This window comes from Tachyglossus aculeatus, chromosome 4 (assembly GCF_015852505.1).
Source record: "Tachyglossus aculeatus isolate mTacAcu1 chromosome 4, mTacAcu1.pri, whole genome shotgun sequence".
In the NCBI taxonomy this organism is placed as follows: domain Eukaryota; kingdom Metazoa; phylum Chordata; class Mammalia; order Monotremata; family Tachyglossidae; genus Tachyglossus; species Tachyglossus aculeatus.
In genome coordinates this window covers 84,524,428-84,544,425 of record NC_052069.1, presented here as the reverse complement: position 1 = coordinate 84,544,425, position 19,998 = coordinate 84,524,428, and the positions used below count along the sequence as shown (strand labels likewise).

The window sequence follows — 19,998 nt, the reverse complement described above, 5'->3', positions numbered from 1 at the left end:
GGTTGAGAGATGCGGCCAAATGTTCGAAGCCGATCCCGCTTCTGTGGCGAGATAGGATTGTAAGGGTCCTGGGAGACAAATATTTTGGTAGTTCAGCTTTAGGAGTATTACAGAAGACCACCGTGTTAAGTATTTTATGTACAGTGATGCTTGGAATTTTGTAGATGTGGACCTTATGTTCTTATAAGAAGAGGCCAGGTGTGTTGTGTGAATAATTATATAGCCATTAATTTATATTTGGATTCGGGGAATTAAGCCACTAGTATTCTGTATCCCGAATTGCTCATTCTGGCTTTTTCTCTCTCCCTTTTATTTGAGAGTGTGGGAGGGTAGGGAGATGAAATTCTCCTAGCTGGCATTTCCTTGTGTGTTTTTTTTCTCCTTCAGATGCCTAAAGCATAGTCATCATTGGGAAATTATGTGTTAAAACTTGGTTCTGGGCGCTTTACTTTATTTGGGGGGAAAATTTCAAATAAATCACTTCCAAAAAGATAATTATTTTTTACTGATTTTTAACATCTTTAATTCTTGGATTTCTGTCTTGAGTTTCTGTGGACTTCTAAGAATAACGAAAGATGTTTCATGGTAATTTAGAATTTGTGTCAAATTTATTCACCATTAACTTTGCATATATGGGATAGGTAAAGTTCTCGTTGTAAAAACAAAATCAACCATATAATTCCATTAGAGCATTCACAAATGTTTTTATTTCTTCATCAACATCTTGTAGATGAATTACCACAGGGATTTTCAGCCTTTTTTTAAGAACTAACTCACAGTCACAAAGTTATGAGTTTCCTTTCCTTTCACCTAGCTAGCCACCCGCTCTATCTTTCTTCCTGTCATCAGCCAACTCACACAGGCATCTGTAATCTATTTTAGTGTCTGTCTCCCCTGTAGACTGTAAGCTGCTTGTGGGCAGTGGATCGCTTCTGCCATCTCTATCTCATTGTACTCCTTCCTCCACAGCATCTCCCAGATTCATCCCTTCCTCTTCGCCAACTAGTAATGGCATTTATTGAACTCCCACTTTGAAAGGTGTATCATACTAGTCCCTTGGGAAGTACAGAGTAACAAAGTGACAAGTTCTCTGTCCCCAAAGACAGAAGCAGCATGGCCAAATTGTTAGAAGACGGGCCTGGGCGTCAGAAGGACCTGGGTTCTAATTCTGACTCCTCCATCTGTCTGCTGTGTGACCTTGGGCAAGTCACTACATTCATTCAATTGTATTTATTGAGCACTTACTGTGTGCAGAGCACTGTACTAAGTGCTCGGGAAGTACAAGTCGGCAACTTATAGAGACGGCCCCTACCCAACAATGGGCTCACAGTCTAGAAGGGGGAGACTGACAACAAAACAAAACATGTAGACAGATGTCAAAATCGTCAGAACAAATAGAATCATAGCTATATGCACATCATTAACAAAATAAATAGAATAGTAAATATGTACAAGTAAAATAGAGTGATCAATCTGTACAAATATATACAAGTGCTGTGGGGAGGGGAAGGAGGTAGGGCAGGGGGGATGGGGAGGAGGGGAGGAAAAGGGGGGCTCAGTCTGGGAAGGCTTCCTGGAGGAGGTGAGCTCTTAGTAGGGCTTTGAAGGGAGGAAGAGAGCTAGCTTGGCGGATGTGCGGAGGGAGGGCATTCCAGGCCAGGGGAAGGACGTGGGCTGGGGGCCGACGGCGGGACAGGTGAGAACGAGGTGCAGTGAGGAGGTTAGTGGCAGAGGAGTGGAGGGTGCGGGCTGGGCTGGAGAAGGAGAGAAGGGAGGTGAGGTACGAGGGGGTGAGGGGATGGACAGCCTTGAAGCCGGGAGTGAGGAGTTTTTACTTGATACGTAGGTTGACAGGCAGCCACTGGAGATTTATATTTGGATTTGGGGAATCACGCCATCTCTAAGATGGGGATGTAAAATGTGCGACATGGACTGTGCCCAACCTGATTACCTTGTATCTTCTCTAGCACTTAGAACAGTGGCTGGCACATAGTAAACGCTTAACAAATTCCATTAAAAGGAGAGAGAGAGCTTACATTCTATCGGAAGAGACAGACAATAAAGAGCACTTAATACCTAGAATTGTCAAAGTAAACAAAATTGAGCAAGCATATATACCTGAGTGTTAAGGAGGACGTAACTACGTCATAAGTGGTAGAGTTGGTTAGAGGGTTGCTGTGGCCCAGGCTACTGGAAAATTAATTAGGGAAAGCTGGTGAGGAACGTGGAATTTGAATATGGGGTGTACTGGAGTCTGTCTTATATAGTGGGGGTGGGACTCCCTCTGTAGAGGAACCAATTTGAGGAGTTTTTAATAATAACAATCATTATGGTATTTGTTAAACGCTTACAATGCACCAGGCACCTTACTAAGCTTTGGGTGGATAGGTGCAAATCGGGTTGGACACAGTCCCTGTCCTGCTTTGGGGCTTAAAGTTTTAATCCCTGTTTGAGAGATGAGGGAACTGAGGCACAGAGAAGTGAAGTGACTTGCCCAAGGCCACACAGCAGACAAGTGTCGAAGCGGGATTAGAACCCATGGCCTTCTGACTCCCAAGCCTGTGCTCAGTCCACTACGTCATGCTGCTTATTTGACAAGAGACAAAGGAACCAAGTGGAGATTTTTTCAGGAGAGGAGATGTGGGCCAAGCAATGGTTCAGCCACTTGTGGCAAGGGATAGATGAGATGGAGATAAGGTGAGTAGTTTGGCTAGGTTGTAATAGGAAATCAGGGAGGTAAGTAGGAGGGGGCAAAGAAATTGAGTACTTTAAAGTCAGTGATGAGGAATTTTCAGATTGATACGGAGGTAGACAAGCAACAAATGGAAGTTCCGTAGTGGGGAAACATGAATTGAATTTTGGAGAAAAATGATAGGGCAGCAGAATGAAGTTTGGACTGATGTGGGGAGGGACAGGAGGAAGGGAGGTCAGCAAGGAAGCTGTTAAAGTAATCAAGGCAGGATATGATAAGTGCTTGGATCAGCATGGTAGCAGTTTAGTTGAAAAGAAAATGGCAGATTTTAGAGATGTCATGGAGGTTGAACTGACAGGATTTGGTGAGAGACTGAATTAATATGTGGGTTGAACGAGAGAGATGAATTGAGGAAAATGCTAAGGTTGCAGGCTTGAGAGAGGGAGAATGATGGTGCTGTCTACAGTAATGTTAAAGTCAGGGGGAGGACGAGGTTCAGGTGGGAAGAAAAGGAGTTCTGTTTTGGACATGTTTAGTCTGTGGTGTCAGAGGGACATCCAAGAAGAGATGTCCTGAAGGCAGGAGGATATCTGAGACTGCAGAGAAAGAGGGCGATCAGGGCTAGGGATGTAGATTTGAGAATCATCCACATAGAGATGATAGTTGAAGCCACGGGAGTGAATGAGTTCTCCAAGGGAGTGGGTGTAGATAAAGAATAGAAGGGGACCCAGAACTGAACCTTCAGGGACTCCCACTATTAGGCAGAGGAGTTGCCCTTATGAACTTTCAGGAAATGTACCTGGAAGCACCTAGCTGCTCCTTCGCTACAGAAAATCTTGCTGCTGCTGCTGCCCCTATCATAATCCCATTATGATCCCTCCAAGTATTGCCGAGGATGCTTATACCCTTGATTGGAAACGCGCACGTTGCAGTGCTTCTTGCTCTTTGACTCTGCTGCATCCTGAGAGTGGTGTAATGCAAGCAAATGTGATTGTTCAGGACAAGCAGGCCTAGAAGGTTACAGCTGCCATAAACTTCAAGCTCTAATACATACCTCAATTCCTTTTTACTGCCTTGAAGAGGTGAAGCTGACTCTTTGCCAGCTTTACCTTGAACTGGGCTCTTTATGCCCTGGGCTCAGCAAATGTTGATTCAGCTCCTCAAACAGGAATACCACTGGCCAAATGCTATCTATCCTGGCCCTTGTGTGTTTTGTCTTTGCCTAAGTTAATTGCTGAATTATCTTTACGCCATTCTGCCTCCCTACGAGGGTTGATAAATACACATAGAATTAGCTGTTTGGCTTTTCACTCCTCTTGGGAGAGGAGGATGTGTTGAACCATGTTTATAGCCAACAGACTTCAGATAGTAAAATTAAAAATCCAGGGACAGGCCTGAAAAGATAGAGCTGTATCCCTCCCTTATCCTAGCCTCATCCTCTCCCCCTTATAAATTTAGGGTTCTTGCCATCCTAAGTTTCGTTTACCAGAGAACACGTCTACCAACTCAGTAATAATAATAATAATGATGGTATTTGTTCAGTGCTTACTATGTGCAAAGCACTATTCTAAGCCCTGGGGAGGTTACAAGGTGATCAAGTTGTCCCACAGGGGGCTCACAGTTTTAATCCCCATTTTACAGATGAGGTAACTGAGGCACAGAGAAGTTAAGTGACTTGCCCAGAGGCACACAGCTGACAGTTGGTGGAGCCGGGATTTAAACCCATGACCTCTGACTCCAAAGCCTATGCTCTTTCCACTGAGCCACACTGCTCCCCATTATACTCTTCCGAGCACTTTGTAAGCTCTCAATAAATACCAGTGATAATGATAATGTTGTTGCTTTCAGAAGCCCAAGTACAAGAACTAGGCTGAAGGGACAGAAATCAAGTTTCTTGTCAATCAGTGGTATTTATCACTTACTGTGTGCAGAGAACTGTACTAAGAACTTGGGAGAGTACCATATGACAATATAACAGACACATTCCCTGTCCCCAATGAGCTTACAGTCTAGAAGGGGAGACAGACATTAATATAAATAAATTGCAGATTTGTCCGTAAGTGCTTTGGGGCTGGGAGAGGGGATGAATAAAGGGAGCAAGTCTGGGTAATGCATCAGGGAGTGGAAGAAAAGGAAAAGAGGGCTTAATCAGGGAAGGTTTCTTGGAGGAGATGTGCCTTTGTCAAGAGGGTCAAAAGACCGTACCTTTCAACTGTCATCGCCACTGACCTGGTTCCCAGAACGCATTTAAGATTAGGGTGTAAAATGTGGGCCTCTAGGTCCGATCTTTACATTCGTGGTAGGAGAAGGAGGCTTAGCCCTTGGTTAATCTCCCGGCTCCTTGCCAGCCTCTAGGTACTGCTCTCCTTGGCGTAGCGTATCTTGTCCAACTTGGAAAAGAAAAACAGCAGCAGAAGTATCAGTCGCCGAGTTGTATTCATTCAACACCTCCCGTGAGCCGAACTCTCCTACGAGCATGGGAGAGTACAGGATAATTAGTAGACACGATCCCTGCCCTCAGGGAATTTACACAAGATATAGGCTCGATGACAGGGGAAATACGGTGTCCTCAACAGTGATGGAAAAGGTCATGGATGCGTCTGTTTTCCTCAGTTGTCCCCTCTGTGATGTATGCCCTGCTACAGCTACAGGACGGGTGGAATTTGATGTTACGAGGAAGCTGGAGACAACACATTAAAGGACTGGATCTATGGCCGATTAAAATAATAATTATAGTAAATTAAATAAACAACAGCTAGAGCTCCGGAATGCAATCCTGGGAGTCACAGCCAGCTCTTAATGGTCCCCTCACTGACACGGCCAAGGTGGAAGAAGTTTAATGGGTCCCAATAGACCCACCTGGCAGATTTCCCCCCGACCCTCTCCCCCTCCACCCAGTGAAACATGGCCAGTTGGCTTTGCTCAAAACTCTTCTTTCCCACCCCTCCCAATTTGGCATTGGTCCATGAGCTGACTGGTTTCTACCCTCTATCTGATTTACCTTCTACCCCATGTCAGCGCTGGGTATGTTTCAGTATTCCATTTGGGATTATTTTAGTCTTGCTGTGCCGTTTATTACTTAAGCATTCTTATTCACTTTGCTTTCCGTATATGTGTGTGTGTGTGTGTGTGTGTGTGTGTGTATACATATATATACATATATATGTGTGTGTGTATGTATATATATATATATATACATATATATATATGTATATATTTCTTTGGAGAGGTTACTGATTCTCATAAGCATTCTTCCCCCTCTGCAGGGGATGCACTCTTCACCTAGATGTTAGTCCTTTAGTCTTTAGTTGCATTGGAAGTGGAGACCTCGCTTATGCTCTTTTTGGTGGTTACTGATGTCATTTTTGTTACTTTATTAAAAAGGTGAGCCGTTTCCTACAATGATTGCCTTCTACTTCAGGATATGATGCTCATTCCCTCAAGGGTATTGTTTCTTTTTCATCTTTGGAGTGAGTTCTGAACTTTTTTTTTTTTGTCATCCAAATGGGAGAAAGAAAATGATAAAAGGCTTTTTCTCACTATGGGGGCCTGAGCATGATTGGGTGAGGAGATGGGTGATTCTGAATGAAAGGAAGGAGTTATTAAAATCCCACCAGATCTTCTTTATTCACTCCTCACCCTCCCCACTTCTACTCCCATCCAATCCATCGTCCAATTAACCGGTGGTATTCATTGAGTGCTAACTCGGGGCAGATCACTACGCGAAGCACTTGGGAAAGTACAATGCAGTAGTATTGGAAGACTAGATTCCTGCCCTCAAGGAGTTTACAGTCTACAGGGGGAGACAGAGATTAAAATAAATTGCAGACAAGGAAAATAGAGTATAAAGATATGTACTTAAGTGCTCTCCTGCTTGTCAATTTCCATTGCCTCTCCCCTTTATGGAGCTCTACTTATTGCTCTTTTTTTCCTCCCTTCCAAAATGGCCTAACAAAAAATAAAAACAAATGGAAAAAGAGCAATATTTGTGAAACTCCATATTTTTTTTTTAGTTTGAGTCTATCAAAATTAAGCATTCTGTCCTTAAGCTTGAGAAGCAGCATGGCCTAGTGGAAAGAGCATAGACCCGGAAGTCAGAGGATCTGGGTTCTAATCCCAACTCTGCCACTTACCTGTTGTGTGGTCTTGGGCAAGTCACTTAACTTCTCTGTGCCTTAGTTTCCTCAGCTGCAAAATGGGGACTCAGTACCTATTCTCCCTCCTTCTTAGGCTGTGAGCCTGATTATTTTTTGTCTACCCCAGTGCTTGGCACATAGTAAGAGCTTAACAAATACCACAAATATTAGTTATTATTAGGTTCAATCAGCTCTCCACATCCTAACTTTGCTCATCTCCTATTACAGCCCAGCTGGCCACCTCTCCTAATGCTAACCTGAGAAGTAGAGTGGCTTGGTGGTTAGAGTACAGGACAGGGAGTTGGAAGGACCTGGGTTCTAATCCCCTCTCTGCCAGTTGTCTGCTGTGTGACCTTGGGCAAATCACTTTATTCTTCTGTGCCTCAGTTACCTCATCTTTAAAATGGGGATTAAGACTATGAGCCCCATATGGGACATGGACTGTGTCCAACCTGACTAACTTGTATCCACCCCAGTGCAGAGTACAGTGCTTGGCATGTAGCACTTAACAAATACCAAAAAGAAAAGTGCAGGGGAGGGTGAGTGCAAAAGCCCACCACAAAACTTACTGTAACTTGATCTCATCTGTTTCTCCATCGACTCCTTGCTTACTTCCTCCTTCTGGCCTCCCCCTTAATATCCAACAGACCAATACTCTCCCTCTCTTCAAAGCCCCACTAATATCTCCTCCAAGAAGTCTTCCCTGACTGATCTTTCATTTCCCCACTGTATTTACCTTCCCTTTTGCTTCGACTTTGCATTTGGGTCTGTACTCCTTAAGCACTTTAATACTCACCCCACTCGCCGCCCCAGAGCACTTATGTACATATTCTTATATTCTGCTCTTCCCCTATCTGTAATTTATTTTAATATTCATCTTCCCCACTATACTGAAAGCTGCTTGGAGGCAGAGATTGTATAATAATAATAATAATAACGATAGCATTTATTAAACACTTACTATGTGCAAAGCACTGTTCTAAGCGCTGGGGAGGTTAGCAAGGTGATCAGGTTGTCCCACGGGGGGCTCACAGTGTTCATCCCCATTTTACAGATGAGGTAACTGAAGTCCAGAGAAGTGAAGTGACTTGCCCAAAGTCACACAGCTGATAAGTGGTGGAGCTGGGATTTGAACCCATGACCTCTGACTCCAAAGCCCGGGCTCTTTCCACTAAGCCACACTGCTTCTCCAATATATTCTATTGTATTATATTCTCCAAAGCACTTAGTAGAGGGCTCTGCAAACAGTAAACGCTCAGTAAATACACTCAATGGAGAAGCAGTGTGGCTCAGTGGAAAGAGCCCGGGTTTTGGAGTCAGAGGTCGTCGGTTCAAATCCCAGGTCTGCCAATTGTCAGCTGTGTGACTTTGGGCAAGTCACTTAACTTCTCTGTGCCTCAGTTACCTCAACTGTAAGATGGGGATTAATACTGTGAACCCCCTGTGGGACAACCTGATCACCTTGTAACCTCCCCAGCGCTTAGAACAATGCTTTGCACATAGTAAGTATTTAATAAATGCCATTATTATTATTAAATGCCACTGATTAATTGATTAATAGCCTATTCCCTCAGGAATATCCTTGGGACACTGTGTCCCCTTTTGAATATACTTTGCTTTAAATTTGAGTGTACTTTTTGCCGAGTGGGTTGTCTATACCATAATATTAGGAGTTAGTGATGGAGATTATCAACGTATTTACTGTACAAATTTCAGTTTATTTTTAAGCTATGCTGGTTACTTTAATCTATTTAGCAGTAGGCATAACTCTTCTGTGTCGCTGTTGGCTCTTAACTGAAGTTTTCGTTCATCTCTGCCCTTAATTATTCCCAGCTCAGAGAGGTCATCTGGAAGGAAATACTGCACCATCTTATTTTTGAACTAAATGGATCTAAGTTTCAGTCAGCTAATCTAATAACTAACTGGCGGCAGGGTTAAGTCAATCGTAAATACTCTCGAGCCCTACTAACACTTTTGTACTATTAAAGGCAGTTAACTAGCACTCACGTTGACTCTTCGATCACAGTTTCCTCTGAGTGTTGGAGGACTTAGTACAGTTCTGATGTCTGGTTGTCTGCCGCCAGGGAATAATTACGTGCAATGCTGACGTCAAAGCCATCCCTTCCTGCTGAACAGGGCAGTCAAGGCCACAGGTCATCAGTAGATATAAAGACGTAATACTTCAATATTTTAGAGAGATGTTGATATGATAAGTGCTGCCAACTTCACATTATGCAAATGTTCTGGACCCTTTAATTCCAACTAACACACTGAAAGTAGAGAAGCAGCATGGCCTAGTGGAAATAACAGAGGGATGGGAGTCAGAAGGACCTTCAGTCTAATTCTGGCCCCACCACTTTTCCGCAGCCGTCAACAGTTGGGCAAATGACCCAACTTTTCTGTGCTTCAGTTACCTCATCTGCACAATGGGGATTAAAACTGGGGTCGGGGAGGGGGCATGTGGGACGGGGACTCTGTCCAACTTGGTTATCTTGCATCTACCACAGGGTTTAGTATAATGCCTGGTACCTAGCACTTAACAAATGCCATAAAAAAAAAAATTGGGAATGTACTTGTTGAGACCGCAGTACTGTGACTACAGACCCAATATATGGATTGTCCAGAGGGTGGTTAGCAATCCGTTTCTTTGATGCTATTTTTATCTGAACCCTCCAATGACAAACTGAATGTTCAGTTTAAGCCCTTTCTGTAATTATTTCCACGCCATAGGTCAATTCTAGGGCGCTTATAAAAAGCCCAAGCATTATGTGTGTACTATGTACTGTGTAAGAATACACACAGTATTATGTACTGTGTGTAAATATATATTATATATTAAATGTACTATATAATTATATATCATATACAATGCATAGAAATTAGATATTTTATATTAAATATAATTATATATATATATATATATATATATAAAGCCCAAGCATTATCTAGGAAAACAGATCAAAATTGGTTAGGGAATATATATAAATATATGCACACACATATATTTATATATTCCCTAACCAATTTTGATCTGTTTTCCTAGATAATGCTTGGGCTTTATATATATATATATTAAATATTAAATATACGATATAATTATATATAATATACCATACATAGAAATTAAATGTTTATATTATAGGTATAATATATATTTTATAATATATAAAATTTATATTATATATTATATTATCATATATTATAGTAACATATATTGTATGTTATATATATATATATATATATATATATATATATATATATATATATATATATAGTCTGCTAGGGAAAAGTTAGACTAGACATGTTAAACCTGAGGACCCTGGGCTACGTCAGCCTTCCATTAGGTCCTGGGTGGACCAGCCCGTATCAAGGAATCGGGAGGAGAGATAGGCAGAGAGAGCCCACCTCTCCTCGTGCTCATCTCTGCTCACAGTCTGTCCCCTTGCTCCACAGTGGAGGGTGGCCGCTGCCCTCCAGGGTTCATTCTGAGGAACCTCCCTGATCACTTTTCGGTTCGCCTTTTCTGGAACTTCAAAGTATTTCAGAAAGGCACCTTCAATTAGACTTCCAACAGAGGGAGGCAACAGATGGTCTCCAGTACACCAGGTCTCTCCTACTGATGCAACTTCCTAAAGGGAAAGTTGTCGGCCTGTCTCTCTCCCTTCTGTTTCCTCTCTTCCTCTCCCTTTTGTTTCCTCTCTTCCTCTCCCTTGTCTATCCTCTCCTCCTCTCCCTTATCTATCCTCTCATCCTCTCCTTTCCTGTCTTCCTCTCCTTTCTCTTTCCTCTCTTCCTCTACCTTCTCATTCCTCTCCTTCTCTTGCTTCTCTTCCCCATCTTCCTCCCGCACTGCTTCCCTCCTCTCTAATCCATTGCTCATGACTTTCCTCCTTCCCTGAACACCACACCTCTTAGCTGCATCAAACCACAGCTTTTTGTCTTAGCTCACCACTTCCAGGTGTAGCTCCTGAATGATCCGGGATTATCCCAATCAATCAATCAATCAATCAATTGTATTTATTGAGTGCTTACTATGTGCAGAGCACTGTACTAAGCGCTTGGGAAGTACAAATTGGCAACACATAGAGACAGTCCCTACCCAACAGTGGGCTCACAGTCTAAAAGGGGGAGACAGAGAACAGAACCAAACATACCAACAAAATTAAATAAATAGGATAGAAATGTACAAGTAAAATAAATAAATAAATAAATAGAGTAATAAATATGTACAACCATATATACATATATACAGGTGCTGTGGGGAAGGGAAGGAGGTAAGATGGGGGGATGGAGAGGGGGACGAGGGGGGAGAGGAAGGAAGGGGCTCCCAATCTGTTGGAAACTTGAGTTCCCATATGCTCTTTGATTAATCTATTTTCTCTTCTATCATTTGTGTCTGTTATCTCCATCTTTGACCTATTGTGTACTTGGCAACTTGTGTTAGTTTGTTTCCCTCCAGGACAGGACTTGCTTCTTTTATTCCTTTGCAGGTTCGCCCTGTGCCAAGTACCGTGTTGCATACACAGGCACTCCATAAATGTGGCTGTTCATGATGAAGGAACAGAACCTCTGTTCTTGCCCAGTGCTTTTTAAAAATGATAGCACTATACTGCTTGGTAGAGAGGTTATAAATCTCCCTCACATTTTGGCCCAGCTGGAAGTCATTGCTCAGACCAGCCCAGGCTTGAATTGCAGGAGTAGCAGAGTTTTTAAGGGTAGGCCTACTTTTCTAATTCCCCACTGTAGGCAGCTGTAATTTCTTCTTGCTTGTTAATACCATTACTCTCTCCCCTTACCTCAGTGCTCTTTAGATGTCTCCTACAAATATTTTACATTTTTTAAATGAAGCTGTAGAAACCAAATTCTGTTGGATTTGAATACTACATAACGTTGTTTGGTTAGTAAAACTAGAGGGGGAAATGTATGCGGAGAAAGAAACGATGTTGGCCCCTCAATCATTTAAAAATTCTTCTTCACAAATTCTAGAATTTAGATGCGTGACCAATCTTTTGATGTTAGTAATAAATCTTATATTTCTATCTACTCTGTCATGAATGATTAGGTATTTTTAAAGGCATCAGCTGCTCCGAACCGCAGCTCTACCAAGGGAATAAGCCCAGTGATAAATGGTCCTATTTGCCTTCACCCATTTGCTTGTTAGCAAGGATGGGCTCCAGTGCCCATCTACACATACTAGCATGGGCGACTCCCAATCAATCAATCCGTCAGTGGTATTCATTGAGTGCTTACCGGGTACAGATCCCTGTACTAAGCGCTCGGGAGAGTACAGTACAGCAGAGTTGGCAGACACATTCCCTGCCCACAATGAGCTTACAGTCTAGAATAGATGAGGTGCTTTGGGTGCCCTTTGGGTGAGGATGTTCCCATGGATGAAAAGTCTGAAATCCTTAGGAATACGGCACTAGGCATGGCCCTAAGTTAATGTTTCTGCCCATCACTGTTTTCCTGAAGCAGCAGTAGAGAGGAGTGTCCAGGAAAGAGCCCAGTACATGCAATGGGAGGATAGAGCTGATGGGTGACCGGCAAGACACCGTTTGCATCCATACCTCTCCATCACCAACTTCACTGCTCTCCATATAGAAAATATGTGGTAATAATAATAATAATAATGGCATTTGTTAAGCGCTTACTGTGTGCCAAGCACTGTTCTAAGTGATGGGGGAGAGACAAAGAAATCAGGTTGTCCCACATGGGGCTCAGTCTTAATCCCCATTTTACAGGTGAGGTAATAAAAAAGGGACTCAGAGTTGGTGCAAGCAACCAAAACTGAGCAGAAATATCCAGATCCAAGAGTGCACACTGGTGAAAGTCAATAGGACTTAATAGGACGATTGTCGAGATCTGTAGCAATCATCCTCTGAAGCGTTGCAAACACAGAACTGCTAAGATGCATGATTCTGGTTCACTGGAATGTTACTGGGAAGGAAGTTTTAGCACCAGTTGTTTGATTTTTTAATATTTTGTACATTTGAAAAAATACAGCCGCAAAGTTTATAATGTGTAACAGATTTAAGATCTTGGCCTACATTTTAATTCAGCTGCAGTTATTTATGCAATGCTCAGTATTAATGAAAACCAGAAAGTGAAGTTAACATACCTAGAAGCTAACGAGCTTTTTCAGAGTTTCCCTTTATGGAAAGCCTCCATTTCAGTCTATATATCTAAAGTATTTCTCAAGGGTCCTTGGCATCCAGTACAAAGATGAGACACTGACTTATTACCAAAAGCTATTCACGTGATTTTTGCCTAAAACAACAGTGCATGTCCTTTGAAAGTCGTGGTGCTTTCAGTTGATGAAATCTACACGATGTCTCGTTGGTTATTACTTTGCTACTGTGGAGTCTCTCCCAGGTGACTTCATACATGACTTTTTGCTCCATTCCTTTCATTCTGACCTATGACGAAAGTTTCCATTTCATCCATTGCATATTGATGTGGGCCAGAATTTGAACATTGGAATGATGGATTCAGTATTGTGAATGTGAGAGCTGTGTATTTGCAGCCTGAAAACAACTCAGACTGATGGTAGGGTGAGCTTATAACGGGTTCCCGTAAACCAGCTCTCCCATACTGAGCGAGAAATCAGCAGCTTTGAATGCCCATGCTGTGCTTATGCTTGGAATGTCCTCCCTCCTAAATCGGACAGGCAGTAAATCTCCCCACCTTCATAGCCTTACTGACGGCACATCTCCTCCAAGAGGCCTTCCCAGACTAAGCCCTTGTTTCCTCTTCCCCTACTCCCTTCTGCATCATCCTTGCACTTGGATTTGCACCCTTTATTCACCCCACCCTCAGCCCCACATAATAATAATAATAATAAATGATGGCATTTATTAAGCACTTACTACGTGCAAAGCACTGTTCTGAGCACTGAATGTGTGGTGTAGTCTAGAGAAGCAGCATGGCCTAGTGAAAGAGCAGGGGCCTGGGTTCTGATCCCCGCTCTGCCACTTGTCTGTTTTGTGATCTTGGGCAAGTCATTTTCTTGCCCAAGAAAAGGGGAAACTAAGGGTAACCTTAGTTACCCTTAGGTAACTAAGGCCCATCTTCTCTGGGCCTTAGTTACCTCATCTGTAAAATAGGGATTAAGACTATGAGCCCCATGTGGGACATGGACAATGTCCAACCTCATAAATTTGTATCTACCCTAGCACTTAGCGCAGTGCCTGGCACATAGTAAGAGTTTAATAAATAGGACAATTATTTTTATTATGTACATATCATCATCATCATCAGTCGTATTTATTGAGCACTTACTGTGTGCAGAGCACTGTACTAAGTGCTTGGGAAGTACAAATTGGCAACATCTACATATCTGTAATTATTCATTTTCAGTAGATATCTAGAGAGAGAAGCAGCGTGGCTCAGTGGAAAGAGCCCGGGCTTTGGAGTCAGAGGTCATGGGTTCAAATCCCGGCTCCGCCACTTGTCAGCTGTGGGACTTTGGTCAAGTCACTTCACTTCTCTGGGCCTCAGTTCCCTCGTCTGTCAAATGGGGATTAAGACTGTGAGCCCCCCGTGGGACAACCTGATCACCTTGTATCTCCCCAGCGCTTAGAACAGTGCTTTGCACATAGTAAGTGCTTAACAAATGCCATCATTATTATTTATATTTATGTTAGTCTGTCTCCCCCTCCAGACTGTAAGGTCCTTGTGGGGTTGGAATGTATCTACCATGTGGTGTTCTATTGTACTCTTCCAAGCGCTTAGTACAGTGCTCTGCATACAGTAAGTGCTCAATAAACACAATTTTATGGATGCCACCAGGAATCTCATCGGTCCCCCGCACCAACCTGAGAAGGAGTTAAGCATCAGCACCAGAGTGAGCCCACGATCATTCCCTAATCATTCCCTAATGCTGGACCATCAGGGCCCACCAAGCTACTGGGACTCTCAAAGTAATAATAATAATAATCATTAATAATAATAATAATATTTAAGCACTGGGGTAGATAGAGGGTAATTAAATCGGACACAGTCCCTGTCCCACCTGGAGCTCACAGAGTAAGGAGATAGAATAGGTATTTAATCTCCATTTAATCCTCTAGACTGCAAGCTCATTATGGGCAAGGAATGTGCCTGCTAATTCTATGATACTGTACTCTCCCAGTGAATCAGTCAGTCATATTTATTGAGCGCTTACTGTGTGCAACACTGTACTAAGTGCTTGGAAGAATACAACACAGAATAGTAGTGAGGTGCTTAGTACAGTGCTATGCACATAGTTTGCACTCAATAAATATTGGCTTTACAGGGGAGGAAACTGAGGCACAGAGAAGGTAATTGACTTGCCCTAGGTCACACAGCAGACAAAGGGCAGAGCAGGGATTAGAATCCAGATCCTCTGATTCCCAGGCCTGGGCACTTTATAGTAGGCCACGCGCTAACGCACATTACTATATGCACATTACTGTATATATGTTTGTACATATTTATTACTCTATTTATTTATTTATTTTACTTGTACATATCTATTCTATTTATTTTATTTTGTTAGTATGTTTGGTTTTGTCTCCCCCTTTTAGACTGTGAGCCCACTGTTGGGTAGGGACTGTCTCTATATGTTGCCAATTTGTACTTCCCAAGCGCTTAGTACAGTGCTCTGCACACAGTAAGCACTCAATAAATACAGTTGATGATGATGATGATTACTCTTGTGATCCCCATGAGGGCCGGGTACCTTGTCTGTATCTCAATCCTGCCCTTTTTTCCCCCACAGAATGTAGTATGGTGCTTTGCATAGAGTAGGTGCTTAATAAATATTCTTGCTACTGCTTCTGAGAGACTCTTCCTACTCAATGGGCATTTCACATAACCATAAGCAGTGCTGCATTAAGTCTTTATAGCAGTCTTGCAGATAGATCTTGGAGCCAGCAGGTCTGCCAGCGAGTTCAGAAGCCCATGCAATATTTTATTAAATATTGCCTCCTGTATCCATATTATCTCTTGCCCTTTTCTGGGCTTTTCTGTCCTGTGTATCCTTTCATTTACTTTCCATGGCCTTTGTAGCCATTGCCAAGACACCTCAGCACGGCCTAGTAGAAGAGCCTGGGCCAGGGAATCAGAGAATGCAGGTTCTAATCCCGGCTCTGCCACGTGTCTGCTGTGTGACCTTGGGCAAGTCCCTTCTCTGTCCCTCATTTACCTCGTCTGTAAAATGGTGATCAAGACTGAGCCCCACGTGGGACACAGATTGAGTCCAACCTGATGATCTTGTATCTCCCCCGGCACTAAGAACAGTGGTTCGTTCATTCAATCGTATTTATTGAGCGCTTACTGTGTGCAGAGCACTGTACTAAGCGCTTGGGAAGTACAAGTTGGCAACATATAGATACGGTCCCTACCCGACAGTGGGCTCACAGTCTAGAAGGGGGGAGACAGACAACAAAACAAAACATATTAACAAAATAAAATAAATAGAATAAATATGTACAAGTAAAATATTTTTTAAAAAACTTAGTAGTATTTACTATGGGCCAGGCACTGCTCTAAGTGCTGGGATAGATAAAAGATAATCGGGTTGGAGGCAGTGCCTGGCACATAGTAAATGCTTAACAAGTATTTGCCATTCAAAAAAAACCCTGTTCTGTTCCCCGCTTTACACTGTGAGCCCCATGTCTGACCTGATTAACTAGCCTCTGCCTCAGTACTTAGAACAGTACTGGACATATAGCTGGTAATAAATACCATAATCATTATTAATTATTATCATTGATTAGGGTTCTCTTCTCCTTCCCCTTTAGGCTGTGAATCCCACGTGGGACAGGGACTGTGTCCAGCCTGATTCCGTTAGATCTACCTCTATGTGGTTGGCACATAGTAAGAACATAATAAATACCGCAATTATTATTAGTATTATTATTATTATCACCCCACCCTAGGCAGACATGCCCATTCTCTTTGCTTCCATATACTGTTCTGTTGTCATCCAAACACATACTTTTGCAGGAGCTCATACTCATGTTCACCTCAAAGCCAACTGGCTTTCAACCAGACTCACCAATCCTCAGACCTCCCCCTCACTCTCATGGTGACCTGCTTTCACCTGTCCTCGTGAAGGATGGAGTAAAGCAGAACTTCATGCGATACACAGCTGAAAACTGGGTGAGAACTGCAGAAGTAATTAAGGAAGGAATATCTATCTTCGTGCAGACCCTTCAAGAGGACGGTGACGTGAGAAAACATAAGCGCAGCCTGGTCTATTGCCTGGTTGTTGCCAACTTGTACTTCCCAAGCGCTTAGTACAGTGCTCTGCACACAGTAAGCGCTCAATAAATACGATTGATGATGATGATGGTCTAGTAGAAAGAGTTCTAATTCGGGCACCACCACGTACCATGACTTCACTTCTCTGGGCCTCAGTTCCCTCATCTGCAAAATGAGGATTCATTCATTTAATCGTGTTTAATGAGCACTTACTGTGTGCAGAGCACTGTACTAAGTGCTTGGAAAGTACAATTAGGCAACAGAGACAATCCTTGCCCAACAATGGGCTCTCAGTCTAGAAAGGCCGGGGGCCGGGTGACATTCTAAGTGGGAGGGAGAGCAGATATTGAATCCTCATTTTGCACATGAGGGAACTGAGGCACAGAGAAGTAAAGTGACTTACTTACTGGATTAGAACCCAGGTCCTTCTGACTCCCAGATACATGCTCTTTCAACGAGGCCATGCTGCTTCTCTAGGTAATTTAGTTCCTGACAGCAGCTGTTCATAAAATTGTCCCTTGTTTTAAGACTATACCAATGAAGAAGCAAACGAGTATCTGTTCTAGTGTCTCTTGGGAGCACCAAAACTGGGCTGCACTCACTCAAACCCACCCATCCCTGCGACTTTGTGGCTATTTTGCACTCTCAGGGCTGAGAGGGCCTTAATAATAATAATAATAATAATAATATTTATTAAGCGCATACTTTGTGCAAAGCACTGTTCTAAGTGCTGGGGAGGTTACAGGGTGATCAGGTTGTCCTATGGGGGGCTCACAGTCTTAATCCCCACTTTACAGATGAGGTAACTGAGGCACAGAGAAATGAAGTGAGTTGCCCAAAGCCACACAGCTGACATTTGGCGGAGCCGGGATTTGAACCCATGACCTCTGAATCCAAAGCCCGGGCTGTTTCCACTGAGCCACGCTGTTTCTCGTGCTTGCTTCTCATACTACGGCGTATGTGCGTGTGTGTGTGTGTGTAAATACATACACCCCTATCCTTTCATTGGAAGATGATGCTACAATGAGATTTTCTTAGTGTGCACTGGTATCGCTATAAGACCCGTGCTTCAGTAACAATCCTTTTTTGCCTCTGCAGATTGCCCTCTGCTATGCTATGCATTTTTTGTTCACTGTGTGCTCTTGGACGTGATCTTCCCAAAAGCTCTGCTCCAAGAGAGTCACCCCATTTCTGATTGTTGCAAATTAAGCTGTCCCTCACCTATCCCCCTATCCACCTATCACTTGAAGTTTTATGTCTTTCTCTTTTCATTGAATTCCTCACCCATATAGTGGCTACTTAGCTGGATAAGGGGCACAGAGAAATGGTTTTAGCAGCCTCAGCAGACAACTACTATTAACCAATCAATCAATCAGTCGTATTTATTGAGCACTTACTGTGTGCAAAGCACTCTACTAAGCGCGTAGGAAGTACAAGTTGGCAACATATAGAGACAGTCCCTACCCAACAGTGGGCTCACAGTCTAAAAGGGGGAGACAGAGAACAAAACCAAGCATACTAACAAAATAAAATAAGTGAAATAGATATGTACAAGTAAAATAAATAAATAGAGTAATAAATCTGTACAAACATATATACATATATACAGGTGCTGTGGGGAAGGGAAGGAGGTAAGATGGGGGGGATGGAGAGGGGGACGAGGGGGAGAGGAAGGAAGGGGCTCAGTCTGGGAAGCATGGCTTAGTGGATAAAGCACAGGCCTGGGAATCAGAAGGGCTTGGGTTCTAATTCTGATTCTGTCACGTGTCTGCTATATGACCTTGGGCAAATCACTTCACTTCTCTGGGCCTCAGTTACCACATCTGTAAAATGGGGATTAAGACTCTGAGCCCTGTGTGGGACAGGGACTGTGTCCAGCCTCGTGACCTTTATCTACCCCAGGACTAAGTACAGTGCTTGGCACATAGTAAGCACTGAGAAGCAGCGTGGCTCAGTGGAAAGAGCCTGGGCTTGGGATTCAGAGGTCATGGGTTCGAATCCTGCCTCTGCCGCTTGTCAGCTGTGTGACCTTGGACAAGCCACTTAACTTCTCTGTGCCTCAGTTACCTCACCTGTAAAATGGGGATTAAGACTGTGAGCCTCACGTGGGGCAAACTGATCACCTTGTATCCCCCCCACCAGTGCTTAGAACAGTGCTTCACACATAGTAAGCACTTAACAAATATCATCATTATTATTATTACTTAGCAAATACCACAAGTATTATTATTGTTATTATTATCATTAGTAGACAACCCGTATCACCGGCAGTTTATGTCTTTCCGATTTTTGAAAAGTAGTTTATGAGGGTTTTTTTGTTTCTCAAGAATGCTTGTCAACTGAATCTCCTTTCATAGACCCAGTATCATTATAGTCAAAACAAGAAGTATGTAAGCAACAATTTCACCCATCTGAATATCTACTAAAAGATTGATCTTGGCCTGGCAACCTTTTTGTGAAAAGCTGCTATTTTATTTTCACCAAATAAAATTCTTATAATGGAAAAAAGGAATTATTTTGAATAGTTCAAACATCCTTTATTATTATTATTATTATTATTATTGTATTTGTTAAATGCTTACTATGTGCCAGGCAACGTGGGTTGGACACAGTCCCTGTCCTGCATAGGGCTCACAGTCTTAATCCCCATTTTACAGATGAGGTAACTGAGGCCCAGAGAAGTGAACTGACTTGCCCAAGGCCACACAGCAGACAAAGCATGGCTTAGTGGAAAGAGCGCGGGCTTGGGAGGTGAAGGTCATGGGTTCTAATCCCGGCTCCGCCACTTGCCAGCCGGGTGACCTTGGGCAAGTCACTTCACTTCTCTGGGCCTCAGGTCCCTCATCTGGAAAATGGGGATGAAGACTGTGAGCCCCACAGGGGACAACCTGACTACTTTGTATCTCCCCCAGTGCTTAGGACAGTGCTCGGCACATAGTAAGC

General features: G+C 43.0%; 1 protein-coding gene across 2 annotated transcripts in view; it reads left to right on the top strand.

Annotated features, from left to right (window-relative positions):
- The window catches only part of VPS13B (vacuolar protein sorting 13 homolog B), a 1,018,523-nt gene that overhangs the window by 440,877 nt on the left and 557,648 nt on the right, over window positions 1–19,998 (top strand). The gene's annotated exons all lie outside the window — the stretch shown is intronic.